We start from the raw sequence: 9,705 nt of genomic DNA on the forward strand, positions 1-9,705 counted from the left end.
AGGTGCACCTTCCATTGCACAAGCCTTTGCTCCTGAGTAAGCACAGAAAACTGTCTTTGCTCCAACCGCCCTGTGTGTACAGGACACACCTGCACCCTCCTCACATGTCCTCACCTGTCCTCCCAGCCTCAGCTCTCCATCTAGTCACTAGAGGGAGCAGAGCTCACATGCAGCAACAATGTGTTACACTCAGAGGCCTGAGTCCATGCCCAGAAATAAACTGTTTGTAAATGCAAATTTATGAGATGGATTTGATTTTATTTTCCTTCAGAGTTTTGGCCTCTGTCAAAGAAGAGAGACAGACAACAGCACTCACACATGCAGAGAGAGAGAGTATGTGTCCAATATTTATGAATATTAATACTGGATGCTTTACTAGATATAACTTGCAATGGGCCACACACATGCTAGAGGCCAGCTATTTGAATCACACATGCAGCCATGTGAGGCTTGTACTGCTGCGAACAATACAAGTACTTTGAACCTAGCTCCCCTCCCTGCTCTCAGGGTTCAAGAGCCCCTTCTAGTCACACTCTTCGCCTGTTTAATAGCCGTGCTTGGCTTCCCTCCCCACCCATATAGAAACGTCTCCCCACCCCTTATCTCGCTCTCTTCCTCTCATCATTTCCTGTCCTCCAGGCAGGAGCTGCAACATCAGGCAGCTGCTCAGACTGACTCATTCAAGACCTGGGCACAGAGATCCTGGGCAGAGGCCCCCCATGGTTCCCTGCTGGCGCTTCCTCATCCTCCTGCCCCCCATGGGTAAGTGCCCCTGCTGGTATCTGCCCAGGGAGGCAAAAGGCTCTGAGTGAATCTGCAGGCCAGGCTGTTCTTTGCAGAGGCGGCACAGGTGGCACAGACCTGTTCCTACAGCTTTCCCAGCACCCCCAGGGCCCAGCCCCTCTTGGCTTGTGTCCAGTGTTTGATTTCCCTGGGCAGTGAGAAATAGAGGAGGCCTGGGGGTTTCTCCATCCCCTTTGGGATGGTTATGAAGCCTTGTGTGTCCTTCGGCTTTCGGAGGTCTTTCCTCAAACCCAGCCCAAACTTCTCCGCAGCGACATGTCCCAGCATGTCCCACTGAACACTCTCCTCTTCCACCATGTCCCTTTCCTCGCAGGCTGTGCTGTCCGCCAGCCCCTGTACACCGTGGTGCGGGGGCGAGAACCGGTGAAGCTGACCTGCTCCCAGGAGAAGACGCAGATGGAGTACATGTACTGGTACAAGCAGGCGGCAGGGGAGCATGCAGGTCTGCAGATGGTGGCATTCTCCATTGAAGGGTCCAGGGTGGATGTGGAGAAGGATTTCCAGGGTCACTTCAAAAGCAACAGGAACCAGAGCTCTCAGCTGTCTCTGTCCACTGACAGTGCCTGGCTGAACGACTCAGGCACCTATTACTGTGCTAAGCAAAAGCACACAGAGACTCAGCTGCTGGAAGAGCCCAGCACAAAACTCGCCACAGGAAGCGGGGAACACAGTCTCCGTTATCCTGCCCCTCCCCACGCCTGCAGCCACACACCACAGGGCTCTCCCCTTCTGCTCCAGGAGCACTTCTCTGTGTTCCTGGCTTTACACTGCCTCACACCTCTCCGTTACGCTCCTTCCCCCTGCCTCCTCCGCTCGGTGCTCCTTGCCTCTTATTTGTCCCTTCTGATGGGTCTCATCCTCCATCCTCCCACTCATCCTTTTCTGCTCCCTCTTGTCTCTCTCTGCCCTCCTCAGTTCTTTCTGTCTTCCTACCCTTGTACAGAGCTCTCCGCCCTAAGGTCTTTCTCTGACTGCACCTGCCCTCTTCCTCTCCTCACGCTCACTCCTGCCTTCTCCCTCCTGCCAGTTGTGACCTGCCGCTCTTTCTCTGGCCTCACTCATGCTGAGGGATGCAGTGGCAACCATGTCTGACCTGCTGAGGGAGTCATCTTTCCCCTGTGCCCTTCTTGCTGTGGCTCCCTCTCCATCCAATGTCTTGCTCACTCTGCCTCTTCTCTTCCATTTCAGTTTGTCTCTCCTGTGTCTCCTTGCACATCTCCCTCCTGCAGAGCAGCTGAGGATCAGAAGCCCTGAAAACTGACCCTACGTGTCCCTCAGGGTTTACGTTCCACACTTCCGTTGTTGGCACAAGGTGCCCGAGGGAGGCAACAATTGGGTTCGTTGCTGTTGTGTGTCGCGTTAAATAAACACACTGGGGGGAGAAGTAGATAGAGTTTATTTGAGTTTAAGTAAAAGGTGCAGGGAGATTGTATAGTTTTAAATTTTGTGTATTTAGCTCTGCAACTGTGTAATTTTTATACGTTGGTCAGTTTCCTACTAGTTGGCTCCCCTCTTCTTCCCTTTTCTCCCTTTCTTTTTCTCTCTGAGCGGTGCCCTTGCATTCTACAGATAACAGTTTTAGCTCGCCTGTTTTCCAGAAGGACAGGAGATTACAGGCGCCAGAGAAAGAGTTACAAAGGGTGGGCAAGGCGGGGTCCTGGCTCGTCTGAGCCCAGAGCAGAAGGACTTCATCGACACTCGTGGTCTTCCATCCTTCTGAGTTACCTAGGGTTATGCCCTGTGACACCAACACTTCCATACTTCTTAGGGTTGGAAGGGACCTAAACAGATCATCAGGTCCGACCCCCTGCCCTAGGCAGGAACGGGTGCCGCAGTCATATCACCCGAGCCACATCATATCGCCCCAGCCAAATACCTGTCCAGCCTCCTCTTGAAGACCCCCAAGGTAGGAGAGATCACCACCGCACTTGGGAGCCCATTGCAGAGCCTGGCAGCCCTACCTGTCTCCTGATGTCCAGCCTGAACCATCTCTCTAAGGATTTGTAGCCATTATTCTTAATAACCCCAGATGGTGCCCGGGGGAACAGAGCCTCCCCCACTTCTCGCTGGTTCCCTGTGGTGAGTTTGTAAATGGCCACCAGACCCCTCTGTGGCGAGCCAGTAGGGGGCACTCCTGCATTGAGCCACCCACCCCACAGCGCCCACTGAACCTCTCTACTAGCCCATTGGTCTGAGGGTGGTAGGCTGTGGTCTTGAGGTGTTTCACCCCATAGCACTCCCACAGGCACTTCATCACCTCCGCCAGGAAGTTTCCACCCCGGTCAGTCAGGATCTCAGAGGGAAAACCCAGCTGAAAGAAGATCTTGGTGAGGGCATCAGCAACCACAGGTGCCTCGGTGGAGGTCAAGGCAACTGCTTCCGGGTACCAAGTTGTGAAAGCCACTAGATTCAGGATGTATTTCTTCCCTCTCTGGGTCTTATGCCTCAGAGGGCCCACAATGTCTATCCCCAGCCTTTGGAAGGGCTGATCAATGATAGGGAGGGGCTGTAGGGCAGCCTTTCTTTTGTCCCCACTTTTGCCTGTCGCTGGCATGTCTCGCACAATCGGCAGTAGTCCGTCACAGTCTGGGCAATTCTGGGCCAATAAAAGTTCGCCTGCAGCTGCTGGCACGTGCGTTCCCTGCCCATGTGACCAACACACGGTAAATCGTGAGCCATGGAAAGCGATCATTGTCTGTATTTACGAGGTACTATGACCTGGCGATGGGGTTCCCAGGTCTGGGCATTGTTCTTTGGTACCCACAACCGATAGAGCAGCCCTTTATCCCAGACCACCTGTTCCCTCTTCTCTGGGGTGAACTCGGTCTCTTGCTTCTGAGCCATCTGCCGGAGGTCCTCCAGGCTGGGGTCCGCCAGAACCTCCTGCTTGAACTCCTCTTGCACAGCTAAGCCATCAGCAGAGAGTTCGGGTGCTCCTGCAGGGAGTGCACCTTCATCCTCGGGGACTTCCTTGGACCCCTCCCTGAGAGTCTCACCTCCCTCTGCCACTGACGGACTAGACACCTCCCTGGGACTGTCTCTTAACCCACCCTCGGGTTCACTAGTTCCCTCAGGGACTGGTGTGCAATTGCCCTCCACTGGGGCCTGTCCCACTGCAGCCAATGGTGTGGCTGTCTCTTGGGAAGTTTCTAACCCTCCCCCTCTAGCCTTTCTGCTCTGTTTACGAGTCACCGCATTAATATGGTAGGGCTCTAGCTCTAGGGCCTGGTCCAGCTCCCGGTGCAGGAGTTCTAGATCAATGATATCCCGCCCCACCAGGATGGGGACCGGAGCCCCTTCCAGCACACCCAGTTCTATGCACATCGCACAGCCTCTCCACTCAATGGGCTGACAGGTTACATGTACCTCAAATGGTGGAGACCCCACCCCTTGAATGGTAAGGGGCCTCCCTGGGATTATATCCGCAGGTGAAACAAGGTTGGCATTGATTAATGTCACACTCAACCCCGTGTCCAGTTCCCCAATAAGGGTTTTCCCATTTACCGTTGTATTGGTCCGGTGGGGGGCCATCACCTCCTTTGGGTTTGTGATCCTGTAGCAACAGGCACGCCCCTCAGCGGGGCTCAGGTCTCCCCCCTCACTGCTTACAGCTGTTGCATGTCTGACGGGCTGGGGTTTGTTGCTTAGCTTTGGGCAGTTGGGCTTGATGTGGCCTGGCTCCCCGCAGTTATAGCCCCCGCTCTTTTCCGAATTGGGTGGTTTGGTCAAATCAGGGGCCTCCTTACACTCGGTCTGGGACAGCCTCTTTTCCCCTTTTGGACCTGGCCCTCCCTTCTCCCCTCTTTGGACCCCTTTCTGTTCCTTTCCAAAGTAGGGAAGCTTCTTGTCTGGCCCCTCACAATGTAGGAACAGCTGATCTGCAATTTTGGCAGCCTCTTGAATGGTTTTGGGGGCCCTGTTCTTTACTAGGGTTTTAATCTCTCTCGGACAGCAATAATTAAATTGCTCAAGCGCCATGAGATGCAGGAGCTTCTCTCTATTGTCAGCCTTGGCTCCGCCTGCCCATTTAAGGAGTGCATCCCACACCAGGGCCACAAAATCAGCCATTGTCTTCTCAGGTTGTGGGTGGATATTCCAGAAATAATCCGGTCCTAACTTGAACCTTGAAGACACGGCCTTTTTAAAGGCATCATAGCCATGAGCTGCATGTGAGGGCAGGCTGTTCAGGACCACTGCCATATCGCCTTCTACCAGAGCAGCCATGTGCATCATGAGCTCTCCCTCGGGCACCTTCCACCGTCGGGCTTGCCTTTCGAAGATGCTGAGGAATACGTCAGGATCGTCTCCAACTCAGTAGCGAGAGAAGGCAGGGGAGATCGGTTTGGGGTGTCCCCCAGGCGCTCGCAGAGGGCCCGCATCTCCCCCGTTGGGCTGCAGACGGAGTACCTCTAGTTCATGCCTGCGCTTGGCCTCTGCCTCCTGGCGCTAGTGTTCCCTCTCTCTCTCGGCACTCGGCCTCTTCACGCCAGGCCTCCATCTCCATCCTTTTCAACTCTAGCTATACCTTCTCATGTTCATGCTGGGCCTCCAGCTCCATCTGTGCTTTCTCGCACTCACACTGGGCCTCCAGCTCCATCTTTTTCAACTCCAACATATACTTGAGCTTGCTCTCTCATTCCCGCTCCCGCTCTTCAGCTTCTAGCTGCATCTGGTACCTCCACCGCTCCTCCGTAGGAGGTGATCCCTTGGAGGGCTGTGGACTTGACATGTGGGAATGTGATTCTGGGGAGGACTCGGGAGTTGATGTGTGTGAAGGTGGCTCTGTGGCTGAATCATTGTTGCACAGGAGTTTAATCAGCTCTTCCTTCTTTAGCCCTTTCTTCACTTGAAGGCCTCTGTCTTTCGCCAGGTCTCTTAGTTCGGGCACAGCCATTTGGACATACTTGTCCACCATCCTGGCTATCTACATTATCCAGTCAACCCAAGTCCAAATTGAAAATTGTTGGCTCAAGGGATTTCAGTGACTCTATTCCTCTTCCCAAATTATGCCTCTAATACAGCGGGGTATCTGGATCACACTGCTACCACGATGTGTGGCGAGCCAGTAGAGGACACTCCTGCGTTGAGCCACCCACCTCCCTGTGCCCAACCACCTTCCAGGCTCCAAGTGCCTCCCTAGGGGTGCCTCGCGTCTGGCTGACCCCCTTCCTGGAGCACACTCGCTAGCCTGGGGGTAACGTAGGCTGCCGCCACCCCGAGAAGGGACTCTCTCGGCCTGTGTCCTTGGGGACCTACCCCTCAATAAGTCTCCTACACGGGTCACAAAGGAGAATGTTATTGATTACAGGGGTAGGGTGAAAATAGGGTACAAAATAGAACAATATCATAGAAATCCCATCGAGCAAAACTGTTTGCATGAAGCAGCCTTTTGATCACGCATCTGAGTTACTGCCAGCTAGATATCAAACCAGATCTCGAGTAGCTTACTCACAAGCATCAGCCCGAGGCTGTTGGAGAGCCCCTCTGGAGGCAGGCTGTTCCTCACTTATGAGCTATGGGGGAGAGAGCCAGTTTCAGATGGTAAAACTTCTCTCTAAGTCTGAGTCCCCCGCATGGCTGCTGCCCCCTCCTCCTGGGCAGTCTTAACTTATATAGCCCCTCTGACCTTGTTCACCTGGTCCAATGGAGGCCATCCCTGGTTGGCTGTCGGCCAACCAATTTGAAATACATCACTAGTTGCCGGGCAGACTCTAGCCCACCAGGTAGGAGCCCCTCACCCAGGTAGCTGATACCAGTCATGTAGGCGGAAGGAGCAGGTTTCCCCCCTCCCTCAGGAATGCAGCCAGCTCAGGTTACCTAAAGAGATAGGGTAAAGGTGTGTGTCCTTTGCTAGGCCCATGATAATCAAATTGTCACAGCACAGAGATTTAGGGGAGAAACAAAGGTGGCTTCCTGCCACACCCTCTCAGCCTTCTCTTGTGGAGACTGAATAGATTAGGGCCCTTTAGCCTCTCCTTGTTGCGCCTACCCTGCTGCCCCTTGACCATACAAGTGACCCTCCTCCGGACCCTCTCAGTGTAAACCACATCCCTCTTGAAGTGCAGCACCCAGAACTGGATGCAATACTCCAACTGTGGGCTGACCAGTGCTGCATATAGGGGAAGGATCACCTCCCTAGACCTGCTTGTGATGCATCTATAGGTGCACAACAAGGTGTGGTTAGCCTTACTGACCGCTTCCTCACTTCGGTGGCTCATGTTCCTCCTGGAGTCAACAATGACTCCAAGACCCCTTTCTGCCACCTTGTTGACAAGAAGGGTGTTCCCCAGCCTATAGGTGTGTTTGTGGTTCCTTCTCCCTAGATGCAGCACCTTGCACTTGAATGCATTGAACTCCATCCTATTCTCATCTGGTCACCTCTGCATCCTGTCTAGATCTAGCTGGATTCTGTCCCTCCCCTCCAGCGTGCCCACCTCGCCCCACAGCTTGGTGTTGTCAGTGAATCTGGACAGTGTGCATTCCACACCCGTATCTAGATGGTTGATAAAGATGTTAAACAGCACATGCCCCAGGACTGAGCCCTGGGGGACTCCACTGCCCTCATCCCTCCAGGTCAGAAACAACCCGGCATCCACCACTCTCTGGGGGCAACCCTCTAGGCAATATGCCATCCATCAGACTGAGTAGCCTAAAGTAGTCTGACTAGCCTAGCATTTCCTGGATCCTCCTTCTTCCCCTCCTTGTAAATGGAGACCACATGGGCCATTTTCTAATCCTCTGGTAAAGTAAAGGCCCCGTCCCTGGGTGGGCTCGAACCACCAACCTTTCAGTTAACAGCCGAACGCGCTAGCCCATTGCGCCACAGAGACAGATGTGAGTCACATTTTGACAGAAAAAACCCTTTGTGACTTTGGGGCAACCAGTTCATCGTGTGGAGTAGCCATAAATATATAACATCCAGCACCTGCCTTTCCTGAGTGGCCTTTGATCTGGCAGGCTGCAACTGTTGGGGCCCCGCTCAAGGTCCCCCCATCCTGATTTCTTTAGGTGAAAAACACCTAACTCCTTCACCAGCCTGAACTGGACATGATGGAGACCAGTGCCTCTGAGTCTCAGGTCCAAGGCCAGTCCCTGAGAGTCACCGGGAAGGCAGTGGGCCTCTGGAGATCTGTGAGACACGCACGCACACACGCGTGCACACACTCTCTCTCTCTCTCTCACACACACATGCACACACACACACACACACACACACACACACAGAAACACTCCCCACGATATGTCACATCCCTGACCCCGTCCCATGGGAACTTTGCCCTTTGTCCGCAAAACAGGCAAAAAAGTAGAGAAAATGAGAGAGAGCAAATATAATCAGACGGAGTGTTGATTCTGTGTTTCCGTCCCTCCATCCATCCATCCACACATGGTCATTGCGGCTGCATCTACATGCAACAGTGACTCTGCAGTAGTAATAAGTTACTACGCAGTAGTAACAAGCTGCTGTGCAGTAAACATCTTGGTAAATGTGGCCTGTGTGCATGACCCATCACCCCCTGATGCCCCTGGCCCCCCCATCCGTGTGCCTCAATCTGAGCCTCTCCCCTAGAGGCAGGAGTCCCGGTCCATTCCCGGGCTCTGCGTCTTGACAAGCAGGTGCATGTGACCTCTCCTCAGGGGGCCTCCCCATCCCAGTCACTCAGGAGACAGGCATGTTGCTGTGTGAGGGGTGGGAAGGTGTCATCCCAGAGGAAGACCCCAAGTGCTAGCAACTCCTTCCCCTGCTACCCTTGAGGCAGATCTCAGGGAGGCCGTGGCAGCCTGGGGTCTCCTCTGCACTTACACTTCAGGATCCTCCTCCTCCTTCTGGATCCCCTTCCCCTTCCACTGCCTGTGAGCTGCAGCAAGAAGGAGACCGAGCACAGAGCAAACAGGATGAGGGGATATTTCCTCCTCTCTGTGCTGCTCCTCTGTGGGCCAGGTATGAGCTGAGTGAGCAAAGGAGCACGTGGGCAAGCAGACCCCGAATGCTGGGCTAAGGGGACACATTTCCACCAGTGAAACTTAGGGGTGATGGGATCTCTGGAGGCTCCTTGCCAAAGATCCAGGAAGGGACTGAGAATAACTGGGAGGCAGGGCATGTACCTATAACTATTTCCCCACCACTGGCTTGCTGCTTTGTCAGATCAGTTCCCACGGGGGACACCCCCCATGCAGGTCCTGCCAGCTCTGTCCGTGGGCAATTCCAGCCCCGCTCTGCAGCCTCTTTTGGGGAGTCCTCTCAGTTTGCCCTGGGGAAGGGAAGGACTTGCTTCCCCTTTACCGCAGTCTCCCAATGTTCCTACTTATGGTCTCCCCTTATCCCTCCCCACATTTTGACTTCCTCCGGCCTCCTTCCTGCCTTTCTCTCGCTCCTCACATGCAACTGGTTGCGCCAGTACCAGCAGTGGGGAGACAAAGAGCTGGAGGTGCTCTTCTTCTCCGGAGGAGGCCTGGGAACAACTAAACAGTTAAACCCATCAGTGCTAAAGGAGCAAAGAGAGTTGGACTCTAACCTGGAACAGCCTTTCTCTGTCAGACTTAGTCACCTATTGCTCTGCCAGCTGCACTGAACAGTGATACAGAGCCTTCAGCCTGCCAGCAGAGAACCAGAGGCAGGGGCAGGGAGGGGCAAGAGGAAGCTATTTACCCCTGGGTCTCTGAAACTTCTTGCAGAGCACAAAATACCAAGGCGAATAGTCCAGAACACAAAGAGGCATCTGCCAGCGGGATGCAAGGAGACACTGCTGCATCACTGACTGGATCAAGTCCCAGCTGTGTAACTCTGGCTCTAGTAGTAACAGTGAGAGAGCTACTACTGATTGGGGGAGGCAGGATTTCATTCATCTACCCTTGAGATCCCTCCTGCCCTAAGGGATCTCAGCCAGGCACCAGAAACCCCCA

General features: G+C 54.0%; 1 non-coding gene across 1 annotated transcript; it reads right to left on the reverse strand.

The window, feature by feature from the left end:
- Positions 1 to 7,560: 7,560 nt before the first annotated feature.
- Positions 7,561 to 7,634, reverse strand: TRNAN-GUU (transfer RNA asparagine (anticodon GUU)). Its single transcript has one exon. It is a non-coding gene; the product is annotated as a tRNA-Asn (tRNA).
- Positions 7,635 to 9,705: the final 2,071 nt, after the last annotated feature.

Source organism: Crocodylus siamensis, chromosome 4 (genome assembly GCF_052110815.1).
Source record: "Crocodylus siamensis isolate JL-2025a chromosome 4, ASM5211081v1, whole genome shotgun sequence".
NCBI classification, from domain to species: Eukaryota; Metazoa; Chordata; order Crocodylia; family Crocodylidae; genus Crocodylus; species Crocodylus siamensis.